Raw genomic sequence first — 20159 nt, forward strand, 5'->3', positions numbered from 1 at the left:
GTCACTGATACAAAAATATTTCAAAACTTTGCCCCGCCCACTTCCGCCCCCACAAAGAACGAAAATCTGTGGCATCCACATTTTTAAAGATACGATAAAACCAAAAACGCAGAATCGTAGAGGATGACTATATGTTCTAGAGTGTAAAGTCTCAACCAGATCGTATAATTATTATAGCCAGAATCAAGAAAACAATTTCATTCTTTTTCGCTCTGTCTCTCTCTAACACACAGGTTTCATGGTCGGCTTTGCCAATTGCAAAATATGAGTTCAAGGATCTCAGAACCTATAAGATCCAGAGCAACCAAATTTGGTATCCACACTCCTGTGATATCGGACCTTGACCGTTTCGTGTCCAAATTTCGCCACACCCCCTTCCGCCCCCGCAAAGGACGAAAATCTGGGGCATCCACAAATCTCAGAGACTATTAAGGCTAGAGTAACCAAATTTGGTATCCGCACTTCTGTTAGATCTCACTATAAAACTTTTATCTCAGAATTTCGCTCCACCCCCTTCCGCCCCCACAAAGGACGAAAATCTGTTGCATCCACAATATTGCACATTCGAGAAAACTAAAAACGCAGAATCATAGATAATGACTATATCTATCAGATTGCTGAATCTGGATCAGATTGGATCAATTTTGTAGCCAAAAGCAAGAAATCAATTTGCAGTGGCCACGCAGCGCCCGACGTCACGCTCAGACTGATTTTCTGTCTCTCTCGCACGCACTCTTTGTCGTGTGGTTCAATATTAGCGGCGTCTGCCGCAGGAGAGCCATACTGACTTAGTATCGGGTATAACTGTAGAGTTGCGGTGTACGCAGCAACTCACAACGTTCCCCCTCGTTTTTTTATACCCGATACTCAAAATGAGTATTGGGGTATATTAGATTTGTGGTAAAAGTGGATGTGTGTAACGTCCAGAAGGAATCGTTTCCGACCCCATAAAGTATATATATTCTTGATCAGCATCAATAGCCAAGTCGATTGAGCCATGTCTGTCTGTCCGTCTGTCCGTCTGTCCGTCCGTCCGTCTGTCCGTCTGTCCGTCCCCTTCAGCGCCTAGTGCTCAAAGACCATAAGAGCTAGAGTAACGATGTTTTGTATCCAGATTTCTGTGATATGTCACTGCTACAAAAATATTTCAAAACTTCGCCCCGCCCACTTCCGCCCCCACAAAGAACGAAAATCTGTGGCATCCACATTTTTAAAGATACGATAAAGCCAAAAACGCAGAATCGTAGAGGATGACTATATGTTCTAGAGTGTAAAATCTCAACCACATCGTATAATTATTATAGCCAGAATCAAGAAAACAATTTCATTCTTTCTCGCTCTGTCTCTCTCTAACACACAGGTTTCATGGTCGGTTTTGCCAATTGCAAAATATGAGTTCAAGGATCTCAGAACCTATAAGAGCCAGAGCAACCAAATTTGGTATCCACATTCCTGTGATATCGGACCTTGACCGTTTCGTGTCCAAATTTCGCCACACCCCGTTCCGCCCCCGCAAAGGACGAAATTCTGGGGCATCCACAAATCCCAGAGACTATTAAGGCTAGAGTAACCAAATTTGGTATCCGCACTTCTGTTAGATCTCACTATAAAACGTATATCTCTATACGATCTATAATTTTCTTATGAATGGTTATCGAAATAAAATGGACTTCGTATACGATATTTCTGTAGATAACGCATTAAATGCAAGTATTTTTACTCATCTAAAGAGTTCTTTATGTAGATCCATTCAATTTTGGTTGAAATTGTTCAAACATTTAATATCTAATTGAATCTTTTATGCGTATGATCGTGTCTTTTTTGTATGTTTTGTTGTTTGTTCTGTTTTCTGGAATGGCACATCAATAAAATTTGGCCTAAAAACTGCGCAAGTCGGTTTGGGGACTTTCGACGACCTTTAGGCTATTTGGGATATGATTAAGATTAGATTATAGTATGCTTAAATATTCAATTCGATTGGGTTCTCGGGTGTGGTGAGGGGTGGGGTGTGTGGGATCGTATGGTAAATGCGATGACACATCATTACTTTACATGGTCTATGCTAAAGTCTAAGGGGTATGTAAGGCTTACAACTATCACAAACACATTTTCACACAATTAAACACATACAAACAGTCGTACGCATATACATATACATATAGCTATATACAGGGGCCTTCTATTTACACGGGCCTCTCCTTCTCCCACTCTCCGCCTAGACCATGCCCTTGGACATCATGCGCACGGTGTTCTTGAGGGCCTGTCGCTTGTTGCAGAACCAGATGCGGATAACCTCACGCTCGTAGCCGAGCTGATGGGCCAGGCCGGTGATCTCCGTGCCTATTGATGGATGGATATACATATCGTTAGAGAACGCTCGACAGTGGCAAATGGTCTTCTGCAATGAAAGTTACCACTCACCCGATGGATGCGTGTTGCGCTCAAAGTGCGCATTGAGCAGCTCCAGGGCCTGGGGCGTGAAGGAGGTGCGCCTCTTCCGCTTCTTCGACGGCTCCACGCCGATGTAGTCCGTGAGGTGGTTCTGGCCGGACTTGTAGCGGTTCCAGTGACTGCTTGAGGGCGAAACAAGAGAGAAATGCTGTTTAGTTATGCCTCGTCTATCGTGGACGTTAACGGCGCGTGGAGCTGCCTCCATACTCTCACCTCTCTTCGGCCTCCTTCATCCAGCGCTCCAGCACAGGCTTGATCTTCTGCGCGCTCTTTGGTGTGATGTCCAGCTTCTCGAACCTGCGTGGTGGTTGAATTAGTAGGGATGTCAGGTCGAGCGGCTCTCGTGCGTGCTCGATCGGTGTGCGCATTGCGCAAGTACAAATAACGTAAAAGAAACGTAACTAAAGTGCCAGGACATTGTCAATTAGCATTATTTTGGCTTGGGAGAGGCTCTGCTCTCCCTCCCGATCTTTAGCTTTGTTCAATTCAATTCTGAAACTCATTTCAGTTGCTCGAATACCCTGCTCGTTGGCAATGCCCTGGGCCAATTTCGAAGCGCACTCTTTTTGCAAATTAAGCGGTATTCAAACGAAATGCAATATATGGCAAAATGAATAGATAATAATGAGCGCCTGGGCACTTCGATGCTGCTCGGGCACTTTAGTTAGGTTTCTCTTTACACACACACACACACACTCAGAACACACACACACTCAGAGCGCTCAGGGGCATCACACATACATGTTCTGTTGCTGCGTCGATAGTTGGGCGGCGTACATCTGCGCAGCGAGTGCACTGCTTGCACTTGATAGTTGACATTCGATAGGCGGCAGGCGACAATCGACATTCGATTTAAGTCGCGTCGTTTTGGTGGCGGTGAGAGAGAGAGAGTTAGATAGAGTTGGGTTGACGTTTGATTCAGAAAAAAATAAACAAATCAAATAATGAAAATTAATTTAGCGTTAAATTTGTCTTGGTTCTGTTTTATTTCAATTTTTTTAGTTAATTTCGCATTTAATTATGTTAGCCTTTTCGCTCGCTGTTAGCTCGCTCGGTTAGAAAATGTCCTGGCACTCTGAGAAAATTTTTTCCAGAAAAAATTACAAAAAAATCAATAACGGAAACAGATAATCGTTTTGAATAAACTGATAAACAACTATATTGATACAGGGGAAGAAAGTATTCCAAAAATAGTATTGACACGTCAGTCTATTCACTCATTTCTGATCTGATCTCTTCTTTAAGTACACTTAAAATAAATTAACCTTGACAGAAACAATTGAAACAACAGATCACATTTGTAAATGTTGGGTACCTGAAAAACTTCATGTCTTGGGTAAATCTGTGTAAAATGCTACTTGGCATTCTCCTCGTCCTTGCATAGCTCACCTGCATATGGCACTCTGACTGTAGGCGGGTCCCTCGGTCACCGACAGCGCCTGTCCCACCTGGGTCTGGGTGAGGCCCAGCGACAGGCGCCGCAGCTTGAAGGCCTTGGCGAACTCCTTGATTTCGTTGAGGTCGATGCCGTCGACCACATTGGTGGTGGCCTGGTTGATGGTCGGCTCATCTGGGGAGTAGAACGAAAAGAGACACCAATTAGAGCATCTGCATTCGACCAGCACCCGTCGTGGGTGGGAGAGGTGAGTGCACTTAGGTCTAGCCACTAAACGGGAAATCTACAGCTAAGTCTTCCTCCTTGGCTGGGTGGAGGTGGAGGGGAACGCAAATGACAGCATAAATTGCTGCCGTGTCGGGGGTCGGGTCTTACGAGTAATTACTGTTAATTGCGTTAATTGCAAAATATTATTACACTGAAATTGGCCCATGCCAGGCCAGGACCAGGCTCTCGGCGACAGGTAAATTGATAAAACTCATTTTCCTTTTCCCCTTGCCAAGGATAAGCAAACGTACACTCTTGCCAGGTTGTTCTTGTCTATTAGGAAAGTGCGAAACTTATTGCCTTTATCTGCTTAATTTGTTTGCCGGGAGAACGGTTAGCACGATGGCAACGGGACCAGCACTGGAGGCGACTCCAGCGAACAAACTACTCGACTAGAATTTTGATTTATTTATTAATGATATGCAAGAAGCAAGAGACAACGATGCCATGTGTCTGAAAGAGCTAGGACGGCAGCAGTAGCAGCAGAAGCAGCAGAAGCGGCAGCAGCAGCAGCAGCCAGTTGCAACGAGAGCCTGGTGCTTTAGCGGTAATTAAGTTGCGAGAATGGATTGAAGGAGGAGGCAGCATTGGAGGCAGCAGTCAGGAAGCATTCTTTGCCGGGCGGGCGGGTCGTATCTCAAGCTGTCGTCGCAGCTTTGTTGCTTTGTTTGCCCCGGCTCTGTGCTCCTTGTTGTTTGGCTTCGAGAGTGAAATATGTCATTAAATGCGGAAAACATCTTAAGTTTTTGTATGCATCAATTAGTAGTAATTAAGCCGCATATTGTCTGCAATTTGTATGCGCAAACGATCCGTTGTAGCAATCGAGACAGCTCTAGGTAGTAGCTATTCCAGTCCATCCCCCATCACCCCATACCCCCGATCCTGATGGCTTGTCTCTAATGGGTGCCTGGGGTTTGACCTGTTTCTTGTTGTTTCTACTGATGCTGCCTCTGATGCCTCTGATGCTTGTGCCGATTGCATTTTTAATGCAGCCAAAAGTTTCAATTAAGGCTTGCCGAGCAGGGGGAGCCTCCGACGAGGCTTGGAATGGTTTGCTGATGGGGCTCCAATCTAATCAATTCAATATTCTCAACACCAAGAGACTCTCCTTTTTCTTGCTAGCCATAATCCTTGCCCAATCTAATCCTATCATTCTGGCCCAAATGCATCCTGACAGGAGCCTCTAACTCAACCATGTTTAGGGCCATTCACGAGAGCAATGGTCGCTGAAGGATGTAGACATGGAACAGCCGACTGCGTGATTAATTGGTTTTGGGCCTGGCCCAAATTATTGCTAAGCTAACTTATGAATACATTTGAATGCAGCATGCAGCAGGATTGCAAAGAAAGAGTCGATCTTTACTCACTCGGTGAATCCATCAGCAGGTCGTTGTCGTTGCCATTGGGCGACAGGTGTGGCGGCTCGCTGCGCGACGATGGACTCAGCTTGAGGGGCTGCATCAGAGAGGCACTCGACGTGGATGGACCCGGACCGGGCGAATCCTTTCGGGGCGAGGCCGACGAGGCTCGCGTGGCCGTGGCCGTGGCCGTGGGCGGACCCAGCGACTTGGTGATGGTCAGCTCTCCATTGGAGGCATTGAGTCTGCATTGGATGGAAATGTTTTAGCTATGGAACTCCTTTGAAGCGGTCCGTTCTCTCACCTGCTGATGCTGCTAAGTACGTTGGCAGTGGAGCTCGAGGCGGCCGCGGAGGCAGCCGGCCCACAGGTGGTCGAGGTGGCTCCAACAGAGCCAGCACTCAGGCTTGGTCCGTTGCCCAGATAGTCCCGCTCCAGGCGCGGCGAGGTGCCCATATTTAGGGCGTGTCCGGGCGGCGAATGCGTCCGGAACAGTGGTGATGTGTAGCCTCTATCGTTGGTGCTGTTTGCGGAGCTCGCCGATGTGGAGGTCGGCGGCGTCAGTCTGCCCGGGGGCATGCTCCCACCGCCCCTCTCGTGCGGCAGATGATGCACTGCACCCGAGCTGGATGAGACGCTGGCCCGCGTGGCCGTAGCCGTCGGCGTGTGCGAGCGCCTCTCATGTCTTTCGTGTCTGTCGTGGCGGTCGTGTCGGTCGTGCCGATCTTGCCTCTCGTGTCGATCGTGCCTCTCGTGGTGGTGGCTGAGATTCATGCCGCTCGAAGATGCGCCACTGGCGGACATACGACCAGGACTGTGCTTGGGGGAGACTACGCGCAGACTGCGGCCGAAATGATGACGTGCCAGGGCGGCGGTTGGCGGTGGTATCGGCGGCGAGGTGCTGCTACTCAGCTCCAGGGGCTTCAGATCCATCTGAAGGGCAGTCAACTCGTCCGGATGCCTCAGGCTGATCTGCGGATGCGTAGATGAGACCGCTGCTGATCCCTGCGGGGGCAGGTGATGATGCAGATGCGTCTGCGTCTCCGGTTTGATGTGGAGCTGCTGCTGCAGCAGAAACGCGGCGCCTGGCGGTGGTGGAGGCGGACCCTTTGAAGGCAGCCCCGGACTTCCGCCGCCTGGCGATCCTGCTGGGGGGGTACGCTCCGCTGATCGTCGCAGATCGGCGGCGAGATGGGAATGTGGCAGGTGACCAATGGCCGCCGCAGCCATCTGGTGTTCCCGCTCCCTCTCCCTTTCTCTCTCCCTTTCCCGATGCTGTTGTGCCTGCTGTTGCTGCTGCTGATGGTTGGCGGCCGCTGCGGCAAAGAGCTCCGGATGCAGGGCCGTCAGCAGCTGCTGGACACCGGTCGAAAAGAGATTGGGCTTGAGTAAATTCGTGGGTGTCTGAGCCAGTTGGGGCAGCGCTGTGGCATGCTGCAGGGCAGCCAGCGACGGCGGCAACAAGTCCCGCTGCTGCTCCCTCTGTTGCTGCTGCTGCTGCTGTTGTTGCTGCTGGTAGGTCGCATAGGCTCCAAATGCATTGGGCAGGAACTGCTCTGTGGTGGGTATCTGCGGACTCACGGGAATCGTGAGAATGGTCTGCACGGCGATGCCTGCGGATGGGGATAATGTATTAGATATTTTGCAATGTAAATGTTTCCCGGCTTATGTCGGAGCCCAAACGAGAGGAAATTGAAAGTTTCCCTAATCGCTTTACAAGCTTTGGTGTCCCGCCAAGAGTCAAATCAAGTCAACTATGATATTGATAGCCACACCGATGGATAGACCGACAGGCGGACAGACAGACGGACTGACTGACTGACTGACAACTATAACTAATCCCAGACAAAAGTCCTTACCTTGCGCCGTTGGGATGAGCAGCTGGGCCCCCTGTACGCCCTGCACCAACTGCCCGGAGGCGAGTATGACTTGCGGCATCTGGGCGCTTGCTGGTGGCGCCTGAAGGGCTGGCGGAGGCGATGCGGTCGCCGCAGCCAGAACATTGGCCAGCAATGTGGCATTGAGGGCGTGGGGGAGCTGCTGCTGCTAGGATTATCCGGATGCTGGCTGGAGGACGCGTTGCCGCCCCCGGAGCCAAAGCCAGACCCCGACACGGAGCCACACCCGGAGTTGGAGCTATTGTGTGCATTGGTGTTGCCGCCGCCGTTAGCCTTTAACGTCTTGTTCTTGCTGCCATTGTGGCAACTGCTGTGGGGCGGTGAGACTCGCGCAGCCGGTGTGACTGCCGCACCAACTGCTGCCGAAGGCTCAGCACCGACGCTGAGATTCAACGTCGAATTGAATACGGAGGCAGCTAAGCCCTGAAGACTTGCCAGTGCAGCGGCCGTGGCTGGATGGTGATGATGATGCCCGTGATGTGGATGTGTATGAGGATGTGGATGTGGATGCGGATGTTGCTGCTGCTGTTGCTGCTGCTGTTGCTGCTGCTGCTGCTGCTGCTGCAGCGTGGCCAAATTTTGAAATTTTTGCAAATTTATCATGTCTTGCACTGTGGAGGGATTTAAGCAAAAGTCACACAAAATGTTGTCATTAGTTTTGGCAGCCAAAACTCTTTGCCAAATTAGTGGAACTGGCACAGGGGAAGGGTTGGGGGCTGGGGGCTGTGGGCTGGGGTGAACACTAATTGCCAGTTTACTCTTGGTTGGCTTTTTCGGGTTTAGAGGGGATTTAAATGATTGCGTCAGGGATGGAAAGCAGCTTTTCATGGTTCTTGGATAACTTACGAGTACAGTAGTACAGAAATAAGAATAAATTGTCTAAACATAAAAAGGTCAAAGGAGAACTGAAAGTGTCTTCGCAGCTCAGAATTCTGTAAGTTTTTCGATGTGCATTCCATTCCCGACTGGTGGTTCTGTTTTGGCTTTCGATATGTACTCACTAGTTCCGTTCAGATGCGCTGCAAAGGCCTTGGCCTGGGCCTGCTCCTCCTGCCGGAGACGCAGTGCCTCCGCTTCATCGTCGCCATCGGCCTCGTCCTCGTCCGCATCCGCGTCGATCTGCATGGGCATCGGCATGGGCAGAGGCATGGCCAACGGCGAAGCGGGCTGCTGGTTGGCCAGGGAGGCAGCCTTGGCAGCCAGATTCTTGTAGAACTCCAGCTCCTTGACGTGGTCCTTGGTGTCGTAGGGAGAGTGCGAGTGGGAGTGGGAGCGGGAGTGTGGCGGGGGCGAGAGCAGGCCGTGAACGTCCGTGATTTCCATATCATCATCGATACTGTTGTTGTTGTTGGTGTGGTTGCTGCCACTGTTGCTGTGGTGGTGCAGGGAGTGGGCGAGGCTGCTGCCGCTCGGCGAGTGGATCTTGTGGCCACTGATCTCCTTGTCAAAGTCCTGCAATCGAGCGAAAAATGTGTTAATTCACTTGACACCTCCTTGAATGGCATTTAATATGTTTTACATTCCATTCCCAGATTTCATTGAGCAACTGAAACTGCAAATCACGAAAATTCCCCACTGGCTAAAATTCAATTATTTATTTTCCACAATTAATGCATTTTCAATTGTTTGCCACGCCCCCGAATGAGTCCTGAATCCCCGCTCATTGTTTGCTGATTGGATTATACGAGTACATACAGTATTTAAGCGCCAGTGGATGGTATTTTCGGAATCGAAATCGGACTCCAACTCGCAGTCGTACTACATTTCATTTGTGTCAATTGGGGAGACATTTACATGTTTGTGCAACAGCAACAAACACACACACTGCATTGTGAGAGACGGGAGACGAGAGACGTTAATAAGTTAATTTAATTTCTGTTGTAATTGTCAGCGCACATTTATTGTTTGGCATTTGGATCCCCTCCACGGGGATGAGCTGGGCAATTTATGCAAATTTAATTGGTTGCAACTGCTCGCTCCAAGGGAATTATTAAGTATTTGGCCACAACTGACACCAATATTAGAATGATTAGTCCTTTCCGGCGTCCTCCTCCAAATGGAAGGTCTTGCTATACAGACTCGCGAGCTTAAACACTCTGCTGCACTTTCCATTTAAAGAATCATTGGGCTGTTGGGTAAACAGTGAAAAAAGGGAAGATACTCGTACTCGTACAAAAAAAATACGTGGAAAGGTAATTATTGGCAATTAATGCTGGCGACGGCCAATGTGCTTAGCGCGGAGTGGAGGAAACGAGCCACATTAATGCCAGGACGAGCCCAGCTGTCCCAGCGGCGGTCCTTGGACAAGGACCCTGGTTCCTCGCAACGTGGCTGAGCTTCAATTAAATTTTATTTGCATAGGAAATTAACATAATTGTAGTGCAAAATGCCAACCCAAAAAAAAATGGAAGGGAAAAAACAGGAAAATTGAAAAATCGGAAATAGAAGGAACCGAAGAAAAGCAATAAAAGTAAGCAGCAAACGTGTCAGCAGCGCAGGAAAAGTGTTGAAAAAGTATTTATGCAAATAAATATAAATGTTTGGTGGGTGTTTCGAGTGCGGTAATTAAATGGAATTCCGAAGGGGCAGACAACGAGGATGGCATCGCATCGAAAACCTACGGCAATTACTCCGCCATCTACCGCATGGATTCCTGGGGCAAATCATTCACACTCTCATACACGACACTCAATCATCACCGCTCCATCTAGTCACTGTCTAACATACATATCTGCCGACACGGGAGACAAGCAGCCACATTAATTAAAGCCCTTGATTAATTTCATTTGCAACGTGCAGTAAATACATTAAAAACTGACATTTACTGGCGCCGTCAGGTGCACAGCAGCCACTACTTAAACAGTGGTCACTCGGCTCCGATGGAGGGGATGGAGGGGGGGGGGGGGGGGGTGGGGTGAGAAATAGGAGCAGGACCATGGCAGGACTCGAGGCTAGCTGCTCCTGCTGCCGGTGAAGCAAGTTAATGTGATTGCACAGCAAATCGAACTAAATTTATGACACGACGAGAACGAGAGAGTGCATAAAAAATGGAAAAGGGAAAGAAAGCCACGTTAATGTCCTCTGTGGAAGTGACTGGGCATGTATGTGTGTGTGCTTCAACATATTTACCCACGCTCAATTGAATGGGACTTTCCAGGCTTTCCCCCATGGGGAGATAGGGGTGTGTGTTTCCTACGGCAGCAGCAACAGTGGCAGCACTGCCGCTAAAAGTTGAGAAACAAAACGTTGCAACCATAATGAGGCGCTGACGCTGACGCTCGCAAATGAGCGGAAATTAAAAACTGATTTGGCATTGAGGAAGCTCCGCCGAGGAGGGATGGGCATTGGGTATTGGGTGTGTGCAGAGGAACGAGGTAGATTTTATAAAATTGATTCTTTACTCCAATGGGAGGGCAAACAAAGAAGCAAAAACTTTCAAAAAGTCAGGGAATATGTATACAAAAACTGTTACCAATTAGAAGCAGAAAGCAAATAAATTTTAGAATTCCACGATTGGTTTTATTACCATGAAATCATTCGTACCACATATCTGCACATCAGTTTTACCGCTTCAAGTACAGTTTTTGACTACATATCATTATTTCCTCAGCGGCATCCGATGCGCAGCTCAATACAAAAACTGCTGCCCCAAAAGGGTGGCATGCATTGGCAGTCGTATGCATGCCACATACCCAAAAACTCCAGGACACCCCTTGCCACCCAAACGGACAGCAAGGCTTCTTACTTCGTTTTTTACTCGATTTGCGCCGCGCCGTCAAATAAAAATGAGCCAAAAAATAGAAAATGAATTGAATTATTGCACGGAGCAGGAGGATGCCCACAAATGCCGTGGGAGGTAGGATGGTGGGATGGTGGGTGGTCGGGGGTCGGGGGTGGCACTTGACAGCCTCGAATGTGATAAGCAAAAGCCCCTGCAGTAGTTATTATATAGGCATTTTGCTATGGGACAGTGTTACGTACACAAAGGAGGAATATAAATTATAGAGAAAGTAGAAAGGTTCAAGGGCATCGAAACCGTTTTTCAGGAAACACTTAAAAAATACCTCTAAACTATCACATTAGATTCATTGCAAAGGGATGACCTACCTGTTTGAGGGTTGTTTGAATCGCAACACGAGACCAATCGTAAAAACAGGTTCATTGACAGTAAGAGGGAGGAGAGAGAATATAAATGAGCGAAGGATCGATTTGAGAGGATTTTACATGGTTGAGAAATAGGATTGAGATCGAAGTTGGTTCACATTATTACCGATAGGTGGCGCCACCAAGTAGTAAGGATAAGGGACGCTCGCATTTTATACTGAATTACCAAATTCGCAGCATGTTGTAGCAGCATGTGCTTAAGCATGTGCAGCTTGGCAACATGTTGAATGTAAGTGTGCATCATACTGCTATGTTATTACGTGATCATGTTAAATAAATACTTATAAGATATTTTATTAACATTGAATTGGGAAACAATTTCTGCTATGTTATTAACTGGTCAAGTTAAATAAATACTTATAGGATATTTTATAAACATTGAATTAGGAAAACAAATGTGTGTAGTTTCTGAAATTTACATCCTATAGAAAACATAGGTTGGAAAACTGGGTTTCTAGATGTCCGTATAGAGGGTTGAATGGTAAGAGAACACAAATTAATGGAGATATATATAGGAGCACACAAAGAATAAAATTATAATAGGAAGACATTAAAATTAATTAATGCTACTTATAGTAAATATACGGCCGTCCCTTATCCTTACTACTTGGTGGCGCCACCTATCGGTGATAATGAACTAACTTCGATCTCAATCCTGTTTCTCAACCATGTAAAATCCTCTCAAATCGATCCTTCGCTCATTTATATTCTCTCTTCTCCCTCTTACTGTCAATGAACCTGTTTTTACGATTGGTCCCGTGTTGCGATTCAAACAACCCTCAAACAGGTAGGTCATCCCTTTGCAATGAATCTAATGTGATAGTTTAGAGGTATTTTTTAAGTGTTTCCTGAAAAACGGTTTCGATGCCCTTGAACCTTTCTACTTTCTCTATAATTTATATTCCTCCTTTGTGTACCTAACACTGTCCCATAGCAAAATGCCTATATAATAACTACTCACAGCTAACAGCTAGTACATAAACTAGTAATCTTTCAACACCGATGGATGACCTTGAAATCATTTTTATCGATTCCCAACCGGAATCAACCATAAATCTGGACTCTCAGCCGAGCTCCGTAGACCTGTCCTTGATTTTTGGGATTAAGACCCAAACCTATCTCGAGAGCAACTTGACCTGGTTAAGTGACATTAAATGGGATGATGACGACGATGACCCAAGGAATGCAACGCCTAATAATGATAATCCATTATACATTTTCCCGGGTGATGACAACATTTTCGATTTAGTAGATAATCAGGATGATGATAAAAGATCTCAACTCCAGGAACTACTTCGGGATGAAGATTATGATGACTTAATTGCTGCGGTAAAATTAGGTGAGGCGAAATTTTAATAAAACGAATACATATTTATATAATAAGAATATTTTATGTATTTTTCTAAAAATAATATACATATGTATATAATAAATATAACACATTTAACCACTATTTATTTTAAATGTTTGCTGTTTTACTTTTGATTGGTTGAATTTCACTTCCTCTTATTACAAGAGAATCATAGGATTCGTTCGAAACAGGTTTCTTCCAAGTGAGGATTACACAAAAAGAATAAGTGGATTTCAGGTAGAATAGAGGTTGTAACCTTTCCCTCATATTATTAGATTGACCCAGTAGGAATCGTTTGAAACAGGTTTGTGAGCAGGTACTGTTTGTTTTGGATATAAAAGATTAAGAAGGTGTTTGGGGGCCTAAAAAGATACCATTTAAAAAGGAAACCCTTAGTCCTACTTCAATAGTGAAAGTGGTAAGTTCGATAAAAAACGAGGGGGAACGTTGTGAGTTGCTGCGGACACCGCAACTCTACAGTTATACCCGATACTTAGTCAGTATGGCTCTCCTCCGGCAGACGCCGCTAATATTAAACGACACGACAAAGAGTGCGTGCGAGAGAGACAGAAAATCAGTCTGAGCGTGACGTCGGGCGCTGCGTAGCCAGTGCAAATTGCTTTGTTCCTTTTGGGTATAAAAATGATCCGATCTGATCCAGATTCAGCAGTCTGATAGATATGGTCATTATCTATGATTCTGCGTTTTTAGTTTTCTCGAAGCTGCAATATTGTGGATGCAACAGATTTTCGTCCTTTGTGGGGGCGGAAGGGGGTGGGGCGAAATTCTGAGATATACGTTTTATAGTAATATCTAACAGAAGTGCGGATACCAAATTTGGTTACTCTAGCCTTAATAGTCTCTGAGATTTGTGGATTCCCCAGATTTTCGTCCTTTGCGGGGGCGGAAGGGGGTGTGGCGAAATTTGGACACGAAACGGTCAAGGTCCGATATCACAGGAGTGTGGATACCAAATTTGGTTGCTCTGGCTCTTATAGGTTCTGAGATCCTTGAACTCATATTTTGTAGTTGACAAAACCGACCATGAAACCTGTGTGTTAGAGAGAGACAGAGCGAGAAAGAATGAAATTGTTTTCTTGATTCTGGCTGTAATAATTATACGATCTGGTTGAGATCTTACACTCTAGAACATATAGTCATCCTCTACGATTCTGCGTTTTTGGCTTTATCGTATCTTTAAAAATGTGGATGCCACAGATTTTCGTTCTTTGTGGGGGCGGAAGTGGGCGGGGCGAAGTTTTGAAATATTTTTGTAGCAGTGACATATCACAGAAGTCTGGATACAAAACATCGTTACTCTAGCTCTTATAGTCTTTGAGCACTAGGCGCTGAAGGGGACGGACAGACGGACAGACGGACGGACGGACAGACGGACAGACAGACATGGCTCAATCGACTTGGCTATTGATGCTGATCAAGAATATATATACTTTATGGGGTCGGAAACGATTCCTTCTGGACGTTACACACATCCACTTTTACCACAAATCTAATATACCCCGATACTCATTTTGAGTATCGGGTATAAAAAAATAAAACTTAAAATGGCATCAAAAGTTAAGTGCAACATGTGTGATAAGTCCGCTGACTTTTCAGAGTTTCAATCTCATTATGAGAGATGCTCTGATTCTCGTAATAATGTGGTTGTTGCAGCAGACGATCGTAATTACCCTATCGTAGCGTGTGCGATGTTGTGAGCAGAGCTTTTGCTCTCACACGCCGCGCTCTTGTACTGCTCTCTGCGCATTCAAGATCGGCTCGACGGTGGAGTCGGGGAGTTTTGCTATCTCTGGCTGCGACCAGTCCAATAAATGCTTTGAAGTCGAGCACTTGTTTTTTTTTAGTCATACATTACCTGACAATTTAACGTAAAAACCGAAACTAGAGCCCGCTGGACCGGAGTCATCATCACGTTTGTTTTTGGAAAAAGTCTTCATTGGCGCCTCTTCTTTTCATTGGCGCCCGAGCAGGGACATCGGCATCCAGCATTTCGTGGAAATTCGCACGACAAACCAGTGACCTACAGTGCATCTTCGTTGTCTCGGCACAAGTCATTGGTTTTTTTTGTTCTGTTGCGAATAGAGCTCTAGCTGGCTGGTTTTGTGCGACAAATTGGATTCATCTTTACTCAACAAAAAAAGGAAAGTGTTCGGCTAATCTATGCCGAATTCTCAGGTATTTAGTGCGAAAAAAATTGAGTGCTAGAACCAAGCCACCATTTTGTGCGCTGTGTTTCTCTATTTGGCCACTGATCTCAATTTCATTGGCACCTCGTTGAATTGGAATACCAATTAAATAAAACACAAAGTAATAAAATAAACCAAAGTGAACAGCCAGCAACATAAAATATTTATTATATGCGGAATATTGGTGGATTGAAGAAAAGTGCAAATTGATGAGGGTTTACGGTACTTGCTAATCAGACGCTCCGTTCATTGCCGCTGTTTTCAATTCTCTTTTGCGATGTACCGCTTATTATACCCGATACTCAAAATGAGTATTGGGGTATATTAGATTTGTGGTAAAAGTGGATGTGTGTAACGTCCAGAAGGAATCGTTTCCGAACCCATAAAGTATATAAATTCTTGATCAGCATCAATAGCCGAGTCGATTGAGCCCTGTCTGTCTGTCCGTCTGTCCGTCTGTCCGTCCGTTCCTCCGTCCGTCCGTCCGTCCGTCCGTCCGTCCGTCCGTCCGTCCCCTTCAGCGCCTAGTGCTCAAAGACTATAAGAGCTAGAGCAACGATGTTTTGGATCCAGACTTCTGTGATATGTCGCTACAAAAATATTTCAAAACTTCGCCCCGCCCACTTCCGCCCCCACAAAGGACGAAAATCTGTGGCATCCACATTTTTAAAGATACGATAAAACCAAAAACGCAGAATCGGTGAGGATGACCATATCTTCTACAGCGTAAAATCTCAACCAGATCGTATAATTATTATAGCCAGAATCAAGAAAACAATTTCATTCTTCCTCGCTCTGTCTCTCTCTAACACACAGGTTTCATGGTTGGCTTTGCGAATTGCAAAATATGAGTTCAAGGATCTCAGAACCTATAAGAGCCAGAGCAACCAAATTTGGTATCCACACTCCTGTGATATCGGACCTTGACCGTTTCGTGTCCAAATTTCGCCACACCCCCTTCCGCCCCCGCAAAGGACGAAAATCTGGGGCATCCACAAATCTCAGAGACTATTAAGGCTAGAGTAACCAAATTTGGTATCCGCACTTCTGTTAGATCTCACTGTAAAACGTATATCTCAGAACTTCGCCCCACCCTTTTCCGCCCCCACAAAGGACGAAAATCTGTTGCATCCACAATATTGCACATTCGAGAAAACTAAAAACGCAGAATCATAGATAATGACCATATCTATCAGATTGCTGAATCTGGATCAGATCAGATCATTTTTATAGCCAAAAGGAACAAATCAATTTCCACTGGCTACGCAGCGCCCGACGTCACGCTCAGACTGATTTTCTGTCTCTCTCGCACGCACTCCTTGTCGTGTCGTGTATTATTAGCGTCGTCTGCCGGAGGAGAGCCATACTGACTTAGTATCGGGTATAACTGTAGAGTTGCGGTCTCCGCAGCAACTCCCAACGTTCCCCCTCGTTGGTGCTGCCTTTACTTCGGTAACGCTATCGTTGCGCCAAATTGTGCATAATTTGGCTGCGTTTGGTTGTGTGCATTGGCAGCATAATTTGTGTTTGTTTCGCTGCGTTAACCCTTTGAAGCCGATACATAGTTTTTTGTGGAAATTTCGCGTTCTTTCATAGTTTTTTGCATACCCTACAGTATTTTGGTTAACCATTGTCTAAACCCAGTGCATTACTTTCCGACTCTCTTGAAGTAAGAGAAAGCGCCAGAATGAGTGAAAAGGAAAGGGAAACTGTTACCAGGGAAGGAGGTTCAAAAGAAGGAGGGGGTCCAAAAGTCCTGCAAAAGTTAGCAACAGCAATGCAAAGACACGATAGGCTGATGGGCGATCTAAGGCGTGTGAGAACGGCCTTTGAAGAAAAAACTATTTCGTTCGACTCTCTTCAAATTAAATGCAGACTCGAGCTGATCGAAAATTATTGTGAAAAGTTGATGGATTTACAGGCAGACGTGGATTGTTTAAATCCCTACAACGATCTACGAGCATCGGTCGAGGATATGTGTGTTACCACAAAGGCTCTGTACATGTCTGCACTTAAAGAACCCGAAACTCAGCGAATACAGAGGAGGGATAGGAGTAGCCAGCGTCATTCATCACATCTGCCTAAAATGAATCTCCCCAAGTTTAGTGGAAAACATTCTGAACTTAAAAACTTTATAAGCCTTTTCGAGAGTTTGGTGCATAACGACCCAATATTATCAAATGTGGAAAAATTCAACCACTTACTGTCGTGTCTCGTTGACGATGCATTGGGAACAGTGAAGGTGTTTCAGATCTCTGCAGAAAATTATGAGAAGGCTCTTGATAGTTTGAAGGAGGTTTACGACAAAAAATATTTGATCTTTTCTGATACTGTTTCGCAGTTGTTTGACATTCCCAGCACAACAAAAGCTTCTGCTTCATGCCTTAGGTCCCTCATTGACACGGTGTCAGCCATATATTCTTCTCTGCAGTCGCTAGGAAGTGAAAAAGACATAAATAGCGCGATGCTAATTCACATAGCGCTGTCTAAAGTAGATCCCACAACGAAGTCTCGGAATAAGGGTAAAACTAAACAAGAGACAAGTAAAGGACCCACTAAATCGTCATTTTCATGTGCAAAGACGGATTGGCGAGCTGATTCGAAATGTAGCTATTGCTACGCGGGGAATCATACCATAAGCAATTGTCAATCGTTTAGTGCTCTTCCTGTTCTTCAACGGTTCGATATCACCAAGCAACTCCGACTGTGCATAAATTGTTTGAAGCCAGGTCATACAGTGACGAGGTGCAAGACAGCAAAATGTCGAGTGTGCTCTAAGCCCCATAACACTCTGCTTCATCGATACGGGGTTGAGCCACAGCAAAATGGGCCTAGTTCTGTGCCAGTAGAACATTCGTCATCGTCTGAGCCTCAGACAGCTTATTCTAGTCACGTTGCTAGTGCTGACCAGGTTATTCTTGCTACCGCTGTTGTAAAGGTGCAAGATCGGTCCGGACAATTTCAGTATGCACGGGCACTTCTAGATTCCGGCTCCCAAATTAATTTTATATCCGAGGATCTAGCCCAGCGCTTACGATTGCGCCGTGATGAGTCGTGCCTTAATATCACAACTGTTGAAAAAAAACTCGTCCGTCATAAAGCACAAGATTCATACTTCTGTCCAATCTCGTATCAACGATCACAACTTTGATTCAGATTTTTGGGTGTTAAGGTCGATTTCCACATACCAACCCGATCATGTTGTCAATTTCGCCCAATGGAAGATACCAGCAAACCTGCAGATGGCAGACCCGCAGTTTTACAAGCCTGCTAAGGTTGACTTATTGATAGGGGCAGAAACCTTTTTTGAGTTAATGTGTGTAGGCCAATTAAAGGCAAGTTCCGAACATCCAACAATCCAGAAAACATTGTTGGGATGGATGGATTGTATCAGGAAAATATAAGGCATCAGCACAGGATGCTGTATGCAATATCGCTGTTGGTAGCGATCATTGTTCTCTCGACTCTCTGGTGGAGCGCTTTTGGGAATTGGAACAGGTCCCAGAGAAGTCGAAGGCTGTATATACAGCTGAACAATTGGCTTGCGAACAAAACTTTAAGCAGACTTTACGCAGGCTCGAATCGGGTCGTTTTGAAGTGGGGCTGCCATTTAAAATAAATCCCAACGTGTTGGGTTTCTCGTTCGAGACGGCAAAACGCCGCTTTCTATCCCTAGAACGCAGACTTGCACGAGATCAGTATTTGCATGATCTGTATATGGAGTTTATGAAAGAGTATCTCAACCTTGGCCACATGTCATTGCTTCCAGACACTCCTCCAGGACGCCATTACTACATTCCACATCAATGTGTCCTGAGACCTGATAGTAAAACCACCAAGCTACGCGTCGTTTTCGATGCATCGAGCAAAACATCGACTTCAATCTCATTAAATGAGACTTTGATGGTGGGTGCAACTATTCAGAGGGAGCTTTACGCAACTCTTGCCCGATGTCGATTAAATCGTTTTGCGCTCACAGCTGACATCTCCAAAATGTATAGGCAAGTTCAGGTCGCCGAAGAAGACCGAAATTTCCAATTGATTCTGTGGAGGAATAAGGCAAATGTAGATGTTCAAACGTATCGCCTGAATACGGTTACTTATGGGACAGCCTCAGCTCCATTTCTGGCCATCCGCTGTCTCGTTGAATTGGCAGACGTTTATGCTGAGTCCCATCCTATTGCATCACAAGTCATAACGAGGGGGAACGTTGTGAGTTGCTGCGGAGACCGCAACTCTACAGTTATACCCGATAATAAGTCACTATGGCTCTCCTCCGGCAGACGCCGCTAATATTAAGCGACACGACAAGGAGTGCGTGCGAGAGAGACAGAAAATCAGTCTGAGCGTGACGTCGGGGGCTGCGTAGCCAGTGCAAATTGATTTGTTCCTTTTGGCTATAAAAATGATCTGATCTGATCCAGATTCAGCAATCTGACAGATATGGTCATTATCTATGATTCTGCGTTTTTAGTTTTCTCGAGTGTGCAATATTGTGGATGCAACAGATTTTCGTCCTTTGTGGGGGCGGAAAGGGGTGGAGCGAAATTCTGAGATATACGTTTTATAGTGAGATCTAACAGAAGTGCGGATACCAAATTTGGTTACTCTAGCCTTAATAGTCTCTGAGATTTGAGGATGCCCCAGATTTTCGTCCTTTGCGGGGGCGGAAAGGGGTGTGGCGAAATTTGGACACGAAACGGTCAAGGTCCGATATCACAGGAGTGTGGATACCAAATTTGGTTGCTCTGGCTCTTATAGGTTCTGAGATCCTTGAACTCATATTTTGTAGTTGACAAAACCGACCATGAAACCTGTGTGTTAGAGAGAGACAGAGCGAGAAAGAATGAAATTGTTTTCTTGATTCTGGCTATAATCATTATTCGATCTGGTTCAGATTTTGCACTGTAGAAGATATGGTCATCCTCACCGATTCTGCGTTTTTGGTTTTATCGTATCTTTAAAAATGTGGATGCCACAGATTTTCGTCCTTTGTGGGGGCGGAAGTGGGCGGGGCGCAGTTTTGAAATATTTTTGTAGCAGTGACATATCACAGAAGTCTGGATC

General features: G+C 45.8%; 1 pseudogene; it reads right to left on the minus strand.

Moving 5' to 3' along the window:
• Nucleotides 1-1760: 1760 nt before the first annotated feature.
• Nucleotides 1761-20159, minus strand: part of LOC117189341 — a 195119-nt pseudogene continuing 176720 nt past the window's right edge.

The sequence above is a fragment of the Drosophila miranda genome, assembly GCF_003369915.1.
Source record: "Drosophila miranda strain MSH22 chromosome Y unlocalized genomic scaffold, D.miranda_PacBio2.1 Contig_Y1_pilon, whole genome shotgun sequence".
NCBI lineage: Eukaryota > Metazoa > Arthropoda > Insecta > Diptera > Drosophilidae > Drosophila > Drosophila miranda.